The sequence below is a fragment of the Salmo trutta genome, unplaced genomic scaffold (assembly GCF_901001165.1).
Source record: "Salmo trutta unplaced genomic scaffold, fSalTru1.1, whole genome shotgun sequence".
Taxonomy (NCBI): Eukaryota; Metazoa; Chordata; class Actinopteri; order Salmoniformes; family Salmonidae; genus Salmo; species Salmo trutta.
Window position 1 is genome coordinate 4,136,482 of NW_021822911.1, and position 17,759 is coordinate 4,154,240.

At 38.5% G+C, this 17,759-nt stretch overlaps 1 pseudogene; it reads left to right on the forward strand.

The window, feature by feature from the left end:
- The first annotated feature begins 440 nt into the window (after positions 1–440).
- Positions 441–17,611, forward strand: LOC115186412 (zinc finger protein 420-like; annotated as a pseudogene).
- The last annotated feature ends 148 nt before the right edge of the window (positions 17,612–17,759 follow it).

The following is a 17,759-nucleotide window of genomic DNA, read 5'->3' on the forward strand; positions in this document are numbered from 1 at the left end:
TTGATTCAGACCCTGCCAGTGTACCAGGTGGACATTGGGTTTGATTCAGACCCTGTCAGTGTACCAGGTGGACATTGGGTTTGATTCAGACCCTGCCAGTGTACCAGGTGGACATTGGGTTTGATTCAGACCCTGCCAGTGTACCAGGTGGACATTGGGTTTGATTCAGACCCTGCCAGTGTACCAGGTTCGACATTGGGTTTGATTCAGACCCTGTCAGTGTACCAGGTGGACATTGGGGTTGATTAGACCCTGCCAGTGTACCAGGTGGACATTGGGGTTGATTCAGACCCTGCCAGTGTACCAGGTGGACATTGGGTTTGATTCAGACCCTGCCAGCATGGCCAGAAATGTATTCCAAGGTCAGTAACTTATAACCACAGAACCACCCCAGACCTTTCATGCATGACTAAAAACACCTAAGTATTAGATGTACTACCATGGTCTAGTATGTCACTGCCTCAGACACCAGTCACAATGCTGGCTGAGGTACGAGTAAAACATGACATATTATTTCCTAACCATTCACAATGCTGGCTGAGGTACGAGTAAAACATGACATATTATTTCCTAATTGTAAAAAAATCCCCACTCCTTAATCAACTAGTCTCCCACTGTTTAACCAGAATAACAGGAGTTGTGTCCTTCAAAGTGTTAGATTGTTAGTCCAAAAGAATATTCAGCTACTTAGATGTCATGTATTGTCATGTTATGCTCACTATAAGAAGTCCTGAATGTATTGAAATGCCTGGAGGGGATGTGTTAATTCATAACCCATCATTTATATCTGTTAATTCATAACCCATCATTTATACCTGTTATTTCATAACCCATCATTTATACCTGTTAATTCATAACCCATCATTTATACCTGTTAATTCATAACCCATCATTTATACCTGTTAGTTCATAACCCATCATTTATACCTGTTAATTTATAAACCATCATTTATACCTGTTAGTTCATAACCCATCATTTATACCTGTTAATTCATAACCCATCATTTATACCTGTTAATTTATAACCCATCATTTATATCTGTTAATTCATAACCCATCATTTATACCTGTTAATTTATAACCCATCATTTATACCTGTTAATTCATAACCCATCATTTATACCTGTTAATTCATAACCCATCATGTATACCTGTTAATTCATATCCCATCATTTATACCTGTTAGTTCATAACCCATCATTTATACCTGTTAATTCATAACCCATCATTTATACCTGTTAATTCATAACCCATCATTTATACCTGTTAATTCATAACCCATCATTTATACCTGTTAATTCATAACCCATCATTTATACCTGTTAGTTCATAACCCATCATTTATACCTGTTAATTCATAACCCATCATTTATACCTGTTAATTCATAACCCATCATTTATACCTGTTAATTTATAACCCATCATTTATACCTGTTAATTTATAACCCATCATTTATACCTGTTAATTCATAACCCATCATTTATACCTGTTAATTCATAACCCATCATTTATACCTGTTAATTCATATCCCATCATTTATACCTGTTAATTCATAACCCATCATTTATACCTGTTAATTCATAACCCATCATTTATACCTGTTAATTCATAACCCATAATTTATACCTGTTAATTCATAACCCATCATTTATACCTGTTAATTTATAACCCATCATTTATACCTGTTAATTCATAACCCATCATTTATACCTGTTAGTTCATAACCCATCATTTATACCTGTTAATTCATAACCCATCATTTATACCTGTTAATTCATAACCCATCATTTATACCTGTTAATTCATAACCCATCATTTATATCTGTTAATTCATAACCCATCATTTATACCTGTTAATTCATAACCCATCATTTATACCTGTTAATTCATAACCCATCATTTATACCTGTTAATTCATAACCCATCATTTATACCTGTTAATTCATAACCCATCATTTATACCTGTTAATTCATAACCCATCATTTATATCTGTTAATTCATAACCCATCATTTATACCTGTTAATTCATAACCCATCATTTATACCTGTTAATTCATAACCCATCATTTATACCTGTTAATTCATAACCCATCATTTATACCTGTTAATTTATAACCCATCATTTATACCTGTTAATTCATAACCCATCATTTATACCTGTTAATTCATAACCCATCATTTATACCTGTTAATTCATAACCCATCATTTATATCTGTTAATTTATAACCCATCATTTATACCTGTTAGTTCATAACCCATCATTTATACCTGTTAGTTCAAAACCCATCATTTATATCTGTTAATTCATATCCCATCATTTATACCTGTTAATTCATAACCCATCATTTATACCTGTTAGTTCATAACCCATCATTTATACCTGTTAATTTATAACCCATCATGTATACCTGTTAATTCATAACCCATCATTTATACCTGTTAATTCACAACCCATCATTTATACCTGTTAATTTATAACCCATCATTTATAACCCATCATTTATACCTGTTAGTTCATAACCCATCATTTATACCTGTTAATTCATAACCCATCATTTATATCTGTTAATTCATATCCCATCATTTATACCTGTTAATTCATAACCCATCATTTATACCTGTTAGTTCATAACCCATCATTTATACCTGTTAATTTATAACCCATCATTTATACCTGTTAGTTCATAACCCATCATTTATATCTGTTAATTCATATCCCATCATTTATACCTGTGAATTCATAACCCATCATTTATACCTGTTAGTTCATAACCCATCATTTATACCTGTTAATTCATAACCCATCATTTATACCTGCTAATTCACAACCCATCATTTATACCTGTTAATTCATAACCCATCATTTATACCTGTTAATTCATAACCCATCATTTATACCTGTTAATTCATAACCCATCATTTATACCTGTTCATTTATAACCCATCATTTATACCTGTTAATTCATAACCCATCATTTATACCTGTTAATTCATAACCCATCATTTATACCTGTTAATTCATAACCCATCATTTATACCTGTTAATTCATAACCCATCATTTATACCTGTTAATTCATAACCCATCATTTATACCTGTTAATTCATATCCCATCATTTATACCTGTTAATTCATAACCCATCATTTATACCTGTTAATTCATAACCCATCATTTATATCTGTTAATTCATATCCCATCATTTATACCTGTTAATTCATAACCCATCATTTATATCTGTTAATTCATAACCCATCATTTATATCTGTTAATTCATATCCCATCATTTATACCTGTTAATTCATAACCCATCATTTATACCTGTTAGTTCATAACCCATCATTTATACCTGTTAATTTATAACCCATCATTTATACCTGTTAGTTCATAACCCATCATTTATACCTGTTAATTCATAACCCATCATTTATATCTGTTAATTCATATCCCATCATTTATATCTGTTAATTCATAACCCATCATTTATACCTGTTAGTTCATAACCCATCATTTATACCTGTTAATTTATAACCCATCATTTATACCTGTTAGTTCATAACCCATCATTTATACCTGTTAATTCATAACCCATCATTTATACCTGTTAATTCATAACTCATCATTTATATCTGTTAATTCATAACCCATCATTTATACCTGTTAATTCATAACCCATCATTTATACCTGTTAATTCAGGTGTGGTTCGGACAGGCTGGCACGCTCCCTAACCATACTCGGCAGGAACTCATGGGGATCCATAATAAACCCCAGGAAGAGTAGCTGCTGCCTTGACAGGAACTAATGGGGATCCATAATAAACCCCAGGAAGAGTAGCTGCTGCCTTGGCAGGAACTAATGGGTATCCTTAATAAACCCCAAGAAGAGTAGCTGCTGCCTTGACAGGAACTAATGGGGATCCATAATAAACCCCAGGAAGAGTAGCTGCTGCTTTGGCAGGAACTAATGGGGATCCATAATAAACCCCAGGAAGAGTAGCTGCTGCCTTGACAGGAACTAATGGGGATCCATAATAAACCCCAGGAAGAGTATCTGCTGCCTTGACAGGAACTAATGTGGATCCATAATAAACCCCAGGAAGACTAGTTGCTGCCTTGGCAGGAACTAATGGGGATCCATAATCAATACAAATACTTGCATCAATATATTTGTGTCTCTTTACTCTCGGATTCTAAAATGCTAATTAGCATCAAAGTAGATGACATGCAAGACTACAAATCCCTGCAAGATCCTGCATGTCATCTCTAGCTAACACCTTTCACAGAACAGTTCACTGAATTGTCCATTGAAATACATTTTGACAATTTAATCATTGCTACATTAAGGCCTGATTGCTGGAGTGCTGCAGAGATGGTTGTCCTTCTGGAAGGTTCTTCCATCTCCACAGAGGAACTCTGGAGCTCTGTCAGAGTGAACATCAGGTTCTTGTTCACCTACCTGACCAAGACCCTTCTCCCCCGATTTCTCAGTTTGGCCAGGCGGCCAGCTCTAGGAAGAGTCTTGGTGGTTCCAAACTTCTTCCATTTAAGAATGATGGAGGCCAGTGTGTTCTTGGGGACCTTCAATGCTGAAGACATTTTTTGGTACCCTTCCCCAGATCTGTGCCTCGACACAATCCTGTCTCAGAGCAATATGGACAATTCCTTTGACCTCATGGCTTGGTTTTTGCTCTGACATGCACTGTAAACTGTGGGACCTTATATAGACAGTTGTGTGCCTTTCCAAATCATGTCCAATCAATTGAATTTACCACAAGTGGACTCCAAGTTGTAGAAACATTTCAAGGAAGATCAATTGAATCAGGATGCATCTGAGCTCAATTTCGAGTCTCATAGCAAAGGTTCTGAATACTTAAGTCAATACATTTGCAAAAATGTTTTTTTAAATGATTTTGTTTTGTCATTATGGGTTATTGTGATGTCATTATGGGGTATTGATTATTCAATTATAAAATTATTCAACTTTAGAATAAGGCTGTAATGTAATTAAATGTTTAAAAAGTGAAGGGGTCTGAATACTTAATGAATGCACTGTATACCCCTTGCAGTTTTGTACACAGTCATGTGATACGTGGTATAGAAGAGTCCAATCTTAGGAGAGTACATGGGAGGCACTATAATGTGTGTCTGCAGGTGTCTATCTGGTTAAAACCACTGTTACAGGAGCCCCTCCACCCTCTGGTGGGATGGATCATGTCAACAGAGAAACCTAGATTCAAATACTTAGATGTGTGTGTATTGGGTATATGTTGTGAAATTGTTAGATATTACTTATTAGATATTACTGCACTGTCGGAGCTAGAAACACAAGCATTTCACTACACCCACAATAACATCTGCTAAACACGTGTATGTGACCAATAAAATGTGATTTTGTTTTGAAATAAACGTCCTATTTATCAAAGATGCTTTTGGCTGGAGTCAAAATGACTCCAAAGGATTTGAATTTGTTAAAAGTCCATATTGATACAGAAACACTAAACCATGATTTAGATTTATTAAGAACAAGTTGATTGACAAAGTCATTAAAATTTGGAAGAATTGAATGAAATACATTTTGGCTATGATAAAAGATATGCCTCTGGGGTCAAAATGATCCATGTCATAAGTATGGTTCAATGCAAATATGTAGTGGGTGTAAAGTTGGTTTTAAATTCTCACTCATTAAACACGAATCAATCAACACATGCTTCTCTTTGAACGACTTAATATAATATTAATCTTCTCTGAAATAAATGAAAAATAAACGTTTGGTTCCTCAACTGCGTTGCCCTCCAGTCAGCAGATGGCGATGTGCGTCTTTTAGGTTCAGGCGATGCTGCCAGTGTGACGTATAATCTAGTGGACGGGACGCTCCTTCAACAACAACAGCTAGTCAGACACCTCGGTAGCTTTCTAGCAAACATAGCTACAACATTCACGCTCTTTACACTGGTTTGGTGTATATTAGTCGCTGTATATTAAACACACTTCGATCGTATGTACTTGTTGGCCCATTTAATTATATATTTACGTTGTTTGTCAGCTAGCTGGTTTGCTAAGTTAGCTTAGAACTAGGCTAGTCGCTAATGCTAACTAGCTAACATCCCCGACCATGAGTTCACTAAGCTACTCTCCTCCTGTTAAAGAGGAGGAGGAAGAGAAAGATGTTACAATACAAAAACAAGTAAAGGGTGAGGCTGTTACAGTGAAAGAAGAAGAAGACGAGTTCAGAGTGAAAGAGGAGGAAGATAATGTTACAATACAAAAACAAGTGCAGGGTGTAAAACAAGAAGTAGAGGGTGAGGCTGTTACCGTGAAAGAAGAAGAGAAAGTTGTTTCAGTGAAAGAAGAGGAAGACGCTTTCAGAGTGAAAGAGGAAGAGGTAAACAGTTACAGTAAAAGAAGAGGATGAGAAACAGGAGGATGCAGAGTGGAGTGAAGAGAAGGAGGGGGAGATGACTGTCGCATCGAAAAAGGAAGAGGAGGAAACTGCATATCTGGGCCCGGTTTCCCAAACGCATCTTAAGGCGTCCAATGGTTCTAACGGTGAATTTAGCCATAAGATGGTTTTGAGAAACCGTTCCCTGATTAACACTAGTAAGTACTGTCTTAAATACAGAGGCACAAACTCTGCAGTTGTTGAACCGATGTGTGGTGTTAAAGGGGAAATCTGCAATTGCTACATCCATATTTGGACTTTAAATTATTAATTATTAATTTATAGCCATTGATCCTTGAAGAATATAACACATGTCTCATGAGCTTAGTTCAACTGTTGTACCCCATCAGAATCCCAAATAAGCTTTTTTTACTCCAATGTTTAGAAACAATGTAAACCAACACTGTTAAGCCTCAACATAGTTAAAACTATAATGTTGATATCATGGATGGTCAGTCCTTGTATCCGTGGCTTTTTTAAAGGGACAACCAAGTATTTAAACAGAAACAAAATGATTGTCCAGAGACTTGGTTTGGTAAACATCTGAGGGATGGGGGCTGGAGAAATGTAACCACTCTCAAATTCATAGAGAAAGCTATTGTATCAACCTTAATCCAAAACCTAGCGACCTCGTCAAGAAGTTCAGACATCTTGGCGTTACAGTTATAAGGTGTTGGCTTGACAGTCGCTGGACCCAGGTTTGAGTCCAGCTTAGGGCTACCTCCTGAATTGACTACACTATAAATACAAGGACTGGCCATCCATGAGGTCAAAATTATAGTTTTAACCTGATTTCAAGGCTATATAGTATATTCTATAATTGGCAGTTAAGATTTGCTGTGGGGGTCAAATTGTTACAGCTGTTGATACAGTTTAAGAGGGAAGTTTACATACACTTAGGGAGTTTTTCCTAGCCACCGTGCTTCTACACCTGCATTGCTTGCTGTTTGGGGTTTTAGGCTGGGTTTCTGTACAGCACTTTGAGATATCAGCTGATGTTAGAAGGGCTATATAAATAAATTTGATTTGATGTTGGAGTCATTAAAACTCGTTTTTCAACCACTCCACACATTTCTTGTTAACAAACTATAATTTTGGCAAGTCGGTTAGGACATCTACTTTGTGCATAAAACAAGTCATTTTTTCAACAGTTGTTTACAGACAGATTATTTAACTTATAATTCACTGTATCACAATTCCAGTGGGTTTGAAGTTTACATACACTAAGTTGACTGTGCCTTTAAACAGCTTGGAGAATTCCAGAGAATTATGCCATGGCTTTAGAAGCTTCTGATAGGCTAATTGACATCATTTGAGTCAATTGGAGGTGTACCTGTGGATGTCAAGGCATAGCTTCAAACTCGGTGACTGTTTGCTTGACATCATTGGAATATCAAAAGAAATCAGCCAAGACCTCAGTCTGGTTCATCCTTGGGAGCAATTTCCAAACGCCTGAAGGTACCACGTTCATCTGTACAAATAATAGTACACAAGTATAAACACCATGGGACCACGCAGCCGTCATACCGCTCAGGAAGGAGACGCATTCTGTCTCCTAGAGATGAACATACTTTGGTGCGAAAAGAGCAAATCAATCCCAGAACAACAGCAAAGGACCTTGTGAAGATGCTGGAGGAAACAGGTAGAAAAGTATAGGACTTTTACTGTGGATATAGATCCACAGTAAAACTAGTCCTATATCGACATATCTGAAAGGCCGCTCAGCAAGGAAGAAGCCACTGCTCCAAAACTGCCATAAAAAAGGCAGACTACGGTTTGCAACTGCACATGGGGACAAAGATCGTACATTTTGGAAAAATGTCATCTGGTCTGATTAAAAAAAAAATAGAACTGTTTGGCCATAATGACCATCGTTATGTTTGGAGGAAAAAGGGGGAAGCTTGCAAGCCGAAGAACACTATCCCAACCGTGAAGCACGGGGGTGGCAGCATCATGTTGTGGTGGTGCTTTGCTGCATTAGGGACTGGTGCACTTCACAAAATAGATGGCATCAGGAGGAAGGAAACGTATGTCGATATATTGAAGCTACATCTCAAGACATCCGTCAGGAAGTTAAAGCTTGGTTGCAAGTGAGTCTTCCATATGGACAATGACCCCAAGCATACTTCCAAAGTTGTGGCAAAATGGCTTAAGGACAACAATGTCAAGGTATTGGAGTGGCCATCACAAAAGCCTGACCTCAATCCTATAGAACCTTTGTGGGCAGATCTGAAAAGTGTGTGCGAGCAAGGAGGCCTACAAACCTGACTCAGTTACACCACCTCTGTCAGGAGGAATGGGCCAACAATCACCCAACTTATTGTGGGATGCTTGTGGGAGGCTACCCATAACGTTTGACCCAAGTTAAACAATTTAAAGGCAATACTACCAAATGCTAATTGAGTGTATGTAAACTTCTGACCCACTGGGAATGTGATGAAAGAAACAAAAGTTGAAATAAATAATTCTCTCTATTATTCTGACATTTCACATTCTTAAAATAAAGTGGTGATCCTACCTGACCTAAGACAGGGAATTTCTACTCGGATTAAATGTCAGGAATTGTGAATAACTGAGTTTAAATATATTTGGCTAATGTGTATATAAACTTCCCACTTCAACTGTAAGTCATTGTAAAATATTCAGCCATTTATTTTTTCATGCCATTACATTGAAGGTGAAACATACCTAGATACAATAACATTAACCTCTCTAGGGGGAGTGGGACGCTAACGTCCCACCTGGCCAATATCCAGTGAAATTTCAGAGCGCCAAATTCAAAAACAGAAATATTATATAAATAAAAATTCATTCAGAAAACATACAAGTGTTATACATCGGTTTTAAGATGAACTTCTTGTGAATCCAACCACGGTGTCAGATTTCAAAAAGACTTTACGGCGAAAGCAAACCATGCAATTATCTGAGAACTGCGCCCAGCAGACAAATCATTACAAACAGTAACCAGCCAAGTAGAGGAGTAACACAACTCAGAAATAGTGATAAAATGTATCACTTACCTTTGATGAGCTTCATATGGTTACACTCCCAAGACTCCATGTTACACAATAAATGTTTGTTTTTTGTTCGATAATGTCCCTCTTTATGTCCAAAAATCTCAGTTTTGTTGGTGCATTTTGTTCAGTAATCCATTGGAACAAAGAGCAGACACAACAGGTAGACAAGTACCATAAAAGTTCGTAGAAACATGTCAAACGCAAATCCTCAGGTTGTTTTTGTCATAAATAATCGATCATATTTCAACCGGACAATAGCTTCGTCAATAGAAAAAGAAAAACAAGAAAGGCACGCTCCTGGTCATGCGCAGGACTCATATCTGTAAATTTCCACTGTCCTCTCATTGAAAGTGGTGTTTCTCCCTCATTTTTCAGAGTAAAGGCCTGAAACAATGCCTAAAGACTGGCCACATGTTGTGAAAGCCATAGGGATCGTGAACTGGGTCATAAGTCTTTGTATGGTGGATAGGCTCTCAATGGAAAAACAGCCGTTTCAAAATAATAGCACTTCCTGGATGGATTTTCCTCAGGTTTTCACCTGCCATATCAGTTCTGTTATACTCACAGACATTATTTTAACAGTTTTGGAAACTGTAGATTGTTTTCTATCCACATCTACCAATTATATGCATATCCTACTCAGGCTTCTGGGCCTGAGTAGCAGGCAGTTTACTTTGGGCACGCTTTTCATCCAAAATTCCTAATGCTGCCCCCTACCCTAGTGAGGTTAAAGGTGAAACATACTTAGACTCAATTACATTAAGGATGAAGCATACCTAGATTCAATAACATTCATGAATTGGTTTGAAACCTTTGTTTTAGAACCTTCTTAAAGTTGGTGTCTTGATGGTTTCTCACTCGTACCCTGACTTTTTAAAAGGGATTTTGGGACAATTAGCTTAGTTTATAACGTGTATTTTAGGAACTGCGTGTCACAGCATGACAATGTGAACGTGATTGGTCGACAGTCTCTTGGATGGGCATTAAACATTTGAATAAGGCTGTAACTTAACAAAATGTGGAAAAGGGAAGGGGTCTGGACTTTCTGAATGCTCTATGTTTTATTACATTTTTCAAATGTAACCTTTATTTAACTAGGTAAGTCAGTTAAAAACAAATTCTTATTTACAATGATGGCCTACACCGGCCAAAACCGGACGACGCTTGGCCAATTGTGCGCCTCCCTATGGGACTCCCAGTCACGGCCAGTTGGGATACAGTCAGGATTCGAACCAGGGTCTGTAGTGACGTCTCAAACAATCGATTGGTTGAACATTTCTAATGTGTATTTTTCCATATATAAACACCACCCACGTGTTTTAATAAAATAAAAATTATTCTCAACCAGGTAGAAATACTTTCAGACATCCCAAATGGGCACATTTATAGACCTACATTTGTGTGCAGGCCAGGTAGACTAGTCCTACTTCTATATGCGTAATCAGGTGTGCGTCCTTACTCAACATTGACAGGACTGTTTCAAACAAAAGACAATTAATAAATTGACAAACCTGACGCATCTTCAAATCAAATCAAATTTATTTATATAGCCCTTCGTACATCAGCTGATATCTCAAAGTGCTGTACAGAAACCCAGCCTAAAACCCCAAACAGCAAGCAATGCATGTGAAAGAAGCACGGTGGCTAGGAAAAACTCCCTAGGAAAAACTCCCTAGAAAGGCCAAAACCTAGGAAGAAACCTAGAGAGGAACCAGGCTATGAGGTGTGGCCAGTCCTCTTCTGGCTGTGCCGGGTGGATATTATAACAGAACATGGTCAAGATGTTAAAATGTTCATAAATGACCAGCATGATCAAATAATAATAATCATAGTAGTTGTCGAGGGTGCAACAAGCACATCCGGTGAACAGGTCAGGGTTCCATAGCCGCAGGCAGAACAGTTGAAACTGGAGCAGCAGCACGGCCAGGTGGACTGGGGACAGCAAGGAATCATCATGCCAGGTAGTCCTGAGGCATGGTCCTAGGGCTCAGGTCCTCTGAGAGAAAGAAAGAAAGATCTTGCGGTGTCAGGTCTGGGTGGTCTGCCAGGGGCCATTTCATTTAGTATCCGTGGATTTGGGTTGGCATGGGGAATGATTGTATTTCCCCATAGAATGTTGTACCGAAGTTGACCGACTGAAAGGGAGTGTAACTTTGACTATAACTACTGTTACAAAATTCAAAAGGCACTCGCACATCTGATCAATCTTTTTGCAGGTGCATGGCAACAGTTGAAACAGGATGTAGGAGAAAGGAAACCGCACACTGCTCTCGATAGTATCACTGATATTTAATAAGCTTTACGTATCGGCCTTCGTCAGAGCTTTTGTGATTTTTAAAAAATCAGCACCCCTATGTAGACCTAGCCCCACCCACATCCGTTCCACGCATGGAAAGGGGTTGGAGGCAAAGGAAAAATAAATAAGTGCTACCAAACATAACAATATGCCTTTCATCTCTGCTGGTTTTTTATTTGAAAGGAAAAGTGGCCATTGTGGCACTGGCCAGTTAGTTGATTTTTCGTCTTGCTTTTCAACCGTTACTCTGAAAAATGGTAACCCTGTTTTTAGTTTCCAGAAAATAACCGAAGCAGAGGTTCTAGCTGCCCTGTGTGCCATTGATACTAAGAAATCCTTAGGCGCTGACAATTTAGACCCGTTCTTACTTAAGTGTGCTGCACCTATCATTGCTGGTTCAGTGACACACATTTTTAATCTAACATTAAGCACAGGAATTATCCCTAAGGTGTGGAAAGCAGCTTTTGTTCTGCCGTTACATAAGGGAGGTGACGGTAGTGATTTGGATAACTATCGACCCATCTCTAGGCTCCCTTGTCTGGCAAAGATCCTAGAATCTATAGTCAACAAACAGTTACAGTCTTTTCTTTCTGCTAACAGTATTCTTAGCACCAATCAATCCGGTTTTAGATCTAAACACAGTATCACATCGGCCACTATGCTTGTTGTAAATGATATTGCAAATGCCTTAGATGATAGAAAGCACTGTGCTGCGTTGTTTGTAGATTTGTCAAAAGCTTTTGACACTGTAGACCATGCTATCCTTTTGAGTAAGCTGTCATCTATAGGAGTGGGCACGGATGCCTGCCGATGGTTTTATGACTATCTTAAAGATAGAACTCAGGCCGTCATGGTCGACGGGGTCAAGTCTGACTCCTTACAGTTACTTAAAGGGGTCCCTCAGGGTTCAAAAATTGGCCCACTATTGTTCTCACTTTATGTAAACAACATTGGTGATGATGTCAGATATTGTAAATTCCATTTATATGCAGATGACACAGTGATGTACTCTATTGCTCCAACAGCGGACCAAGCTTTAATGCAGTTGGAGTCTGATTTTAGGATACTACAGGGGTCTCTTTTACAGCTTAAACTTGTTTTAAACGCTAAGAAAACAAATGTCATGTTTTTTTCTAGGTCTAAACTCTCAGTTAGAAACACTTTTGTAATCACTAGCTTGGATGGTACTCAAATCAAACAGGTCTCTGCATGTAAATATTTAGGGGTATGGTTAGATGATAGGCTTTCTTTTAAAAAACATGTTACTGAATTGGGAAAAAAGCTCAAATTCAAGATAGGGTTCCTTTATAGAAACAGGGCTTGTCTGTCCTTTGTAAATAGAAAACAAATTGTGCAGGCTAATTTAATGTCCGTTTTAGATTATGGTGATATTATCTATATGCATGCATCGGCAAACACATTAAAACCACTGGATGCTATTTACCATTGTGCGCTCAGGTTTATCACGGGTGATATTTACAAAACTCATCACTGTATCCTTTATCAACATGTGGGTTGGGCCTCTATCTGTGAGGCGAGAGCAACATGCTCTCTTGTTTATTTATAAAGCGCTTCTTTTAAAACTACCTCCATATATATCATCATTAATTTCCACTAGATATACAAATTTTAAAACCAGATCACAGATGTGGATTACATTAGAGACTCCTGCGGTCTCCACAGAGTTGGGTAGGACTGCCTTTAGTTCCTTTGCGCCTTATTTATGGAACAAACTGCAGATCCAACTTAAGTTAGACACTCTGGTGTCCCTTGCCCATTTTAAAAATGTTATGGAGGATCAATATGATGTTATCTGTGATTGTTTCTGTTGAATTGTGTCTTTGTTTTGTATGTTTGAAATGTTCTTTTCTGTATGCCTAAAACTGTATATGTCAACATGTTTACACAGGGCACAGCCGTAAAAGAGATCCAGGTCTCAGTCTGTTTTCCCTGTTAAAATAAAGATTTAAAAAAAATAAAATAAAACACTACAAAAGTGTATAAATAAGACGCATTAAACACGTCCATAAAACCACAATGAGGACATAGCAAGTTTTCATTAATCATTGGGTACGTCGTACGAAAAGCATCAGAATTATCTTAAATAGGCACATAATTCATGTTGAAATTCACAACATAACATACATAGGCATTTCATCATTAAGTCCTTTAGCAAATAATGTGTTGGAGGGTGAAAATCCAAAACATTCTCTTTTGCTCAGAGTATTATTAATATCACCTCCCCTGTCTGATATCTTGACTTTCTCTATGCCACAAAATCTAAAGGTAGAAATATCATGCTTTAGGTCATTAAAATATACTGCGACTGGATAATCCCTGTCATTTCGATTGAACTTTTATGTTCACTAATTCTCTGTTTGAGAGAGCGGGAGGTCTTACCGACATAGTAGAGCCCACATGGACATTTAATAATGTAAATAACATGGGTGGCGGAACACGTAATGATATCATTTATTTGGAACCGTTTTCCTGTGTGGGTGTGGCAGAAATATTCACACCTCATCATATTGTTGCATTGTGCGCATCCTCTGCATTTATAGCTACCATTTGGTAGAAGAGCCTGGCTGATTTTCTTTTGTGGCTAGCAGTTGGCATGAACCAATTTATCGCGTAAATTGCGACCTCTCCTATACACAATAAGTGGTGGATTTTTAAATTCGGCCGGCAAAGTTGGGTCCGATGATAAAATATGCCAGTGTTTCTTGACCACACCTCCCACTTTTCGCCCCAGTAATGTGCTAAATCTTCAGGCAAGCAAAATCTAGACTTCCTTAGATTTCGTGCACCAGCTGTTGTTTACAAATGTGCACAGACCGCCCCCCCTCGTCTTACCAGAGTGTGCTGTTCTATCTTGCCGGTGCAGCTTATATCCCGCAACCTGAATATCCATGTCGTCATTCAGCCACAATTCCGTGAAACATAGGATATTACAGTTTTTGATGTCCCATTGGTAGGATATTCGTGATCGTACCTTGTCTAGTTTATTGTCCAATGATTGCACTTTGGCGAGTAATATTGACGGTAACGGCAGCTTTCCTACTCGCCTTCTGCGGGTCCGGACGAGGCATCCGGCTCTTCGTCCTCTGCGTCGCTTCCTTTTGCGAATAATTGGGATGTCGGCCCTGTGGAGTGTTTGGAGAATATAGTCTGAGTCCTGCTTGTTGTTGTTGAAAAAAATCTTTGTCTAATCTGAAGTGAGTGATCGCTGTCCTGATATCCAGAGGCTCTTTTCTGCAGAAACATTATGTACAAAATAATTTACAAATATCGGGAAAGAAAACACATAATAGCACAATTGGTTAGGAGACGGCCATCTCCTCCGGCGCCATTTTTGAATTAAAAGCGTTTTACTGGTTGAAGTGTTTTTTAAGTACAAAGAGGTTGATTTGCGATGATGACACAAACATTATTTTAAGCAGGACATTCAAAGAATCCTTACAATTATAATCCAAAGTAGTGTGAAATGCACTCATAAGCAACCTGGAAATGGAGGTTACTCCCCTGAGTTTTCCCCCGTTCACATTCTGAATACATTGTAAAAATCTAAGATCTTTGCTCACCATTTTTGCTCCAGGCAGATATACTACATCCATAACTATTGGTTTCCTCATTAGCAGGGAGATGTTTCTGCAATCAAATTGTGTGTGCATCGCCCTCGTGCATCTATTTTATTAAACACAGAAAGGGGCCTATATTGGAGACCAAAAGTCGTCTGGCACACTCCTTAGGATTTCAGCAACTTTAACTTTCTTCTAGCATACAATCATCGATTTTACTACTATTGTGAAAAGACAAAATATGACTGTTCTTGCTAATTTTAAGACAATTGTCAAATAATTGTAACATTCATTACAGATGTCAATTGTTGTACAACATCATGGCTACGCTGTTGGCATCACCTTTTACAGTGGATTACTGCTGTTGTGGGCCTTTAATTATCTGTCTGACTTTGTTGTTCACACAGGAGAGATACGTGACTATCATGGGTCCTCTGAGGAGCCTCAACAATCTCATGATGCTGAGAAGGCAGAGAAGAGTCTCTCCACATTAGAACACCTCAAGAAACACCCACAGAGACCCACAGGGAAGAGAACTCACTGCTGCTCTGACTGTGGGAAGAGTTTTGTTTCTTCTGGACATTTAAAATCACACCAGAGAATACACACGGGAGAGAAACCTTATAGCTGTGCTCAATGTGGGAAGAGTTTTACTACATCTGGCCAACTGACTTTACACCAGAGAACACACACAGGAGAGAAACCTTATAGCTGTGCTCAATGTGGGAAGAGTTTTGTTCAATCTGGCCAGCTGACTTTACACCAGAGAACACACACAGGAGAGAAACCTTATAGCTGTGATCAATGTGGGAAGAGTTTTGTTCAATCTGGCCAGCTGACTTTACACCAGAGAACACACACAGGAGAGAAACCTTATAGCTGTGATCAATGTGGGAAGAGTTTTGTTCAATCTGGCCAGCTGACATTACACCAGAGTACACACACAGGAGAGAAACCTTATAGCTGTGATCAATGTGGGAAGAGTTTTGCAGCATCTACAAGTTTGGCTCTACACCAGAGAATACACACAGGAGAGAAACCTTATAGCTGTAATCAATGTGGGAAGAATTTTGCTGCATCTAGCAGTCTGACTCTACACCAGAAAATACACACAGGAGAGAAATCCTATAGCTGTAATCAATGTGGGAAGAGTTTTACTACATCTGGCCAGCTGACTTTACACCAGAGAACACACACAGGAGAGAAACCTTATAGCTGTGATCAATGTGGGAAGAGTTTTGCGGCATCAAGAAGTCTGACTCCACACCAGAGAACACACACAGGAGAGAAACCTTATAGCTGTGATCAATGTGGGAAGAGTTTTGCTGCATCTAGCAATCTGACTCTACACCAGAGAATACACACAGGAGAGAAGCCTTATAGCTGTGATCAATGTGGGAAGAGTTTTATTACATCTAGCATTCTGACTCGACACCAGAGAACACACACAGGAGAGAAATCTTATAGCTGTGATCATTGTGGGAAGAGTTTTGCTGCATCTAGCAATCTGACTCTACACCAGAGAATACACACAGGAGAGAAGCCTTATAGCTGTGATCAATGTGGGAAGAGTTTTACAGGATCTAGCAATCTGACAATACACCAGAGAACACACACAGGAGAGAAACCTTATAGCTGTGATCATTGTGGGAAGAGTTTTGGTCAATCTGGGAAGCTGACTGTACACAGGAGAATACACACAGGAGAGAAGCCTTATAGCTGTGATCAGTGTGGGAAGAGTTTTGGTCAATCTGGGAAGCTGACTGTACACAGGAGAACACACACAGGAGAGAAGCCTTATAGCTGTAATCAATGTGGGAAGAGTTTTACAGGATCTTGCAATCTGACAACACACCAGAGAACACACACAGGAGAGAAACCTTATAGCTGTGATCATTGTGGGAAGAGTTTTGGTCAATCTGGGAAGCTGACTGTACACAGGAGAATACACACAGGAGAGAAGCCTTATAGCTGTGATCAATGTGGGAAGAGTTTTACAGGATCTAGCAATCTGAGAATACACCAGAGAATACACACAGGAGAGAAGCCTTATAGCTGTGATCAATGTGGGAAGAGTTTTACAGGATCTAGCAATCTGAGAATACACCAGAGAATACACACAGGAGAGAAACTGTATAGCTGTGATCAATGTGGGAAGAGTTTTATTACATCTCGCAATCTGACTCTACACCAGAGAACACACACTGGAGAGAAATCTCATAGCTGTGACCAGACATAATCTGATAAAAGATCTCTGATCAAATATCAGAAAATCCATGAAGGAGTTGTTTCATGATATCAATGAATTAATGTCACAATGTAGAATGTTTTAACATTGTTGAAGGAGTATTTTATTGATGTCACAATGTAGAACCCTAAACGTTTGTCCCCTGTTCTATTGATTTCAGCATGATATGGATATTATCCTC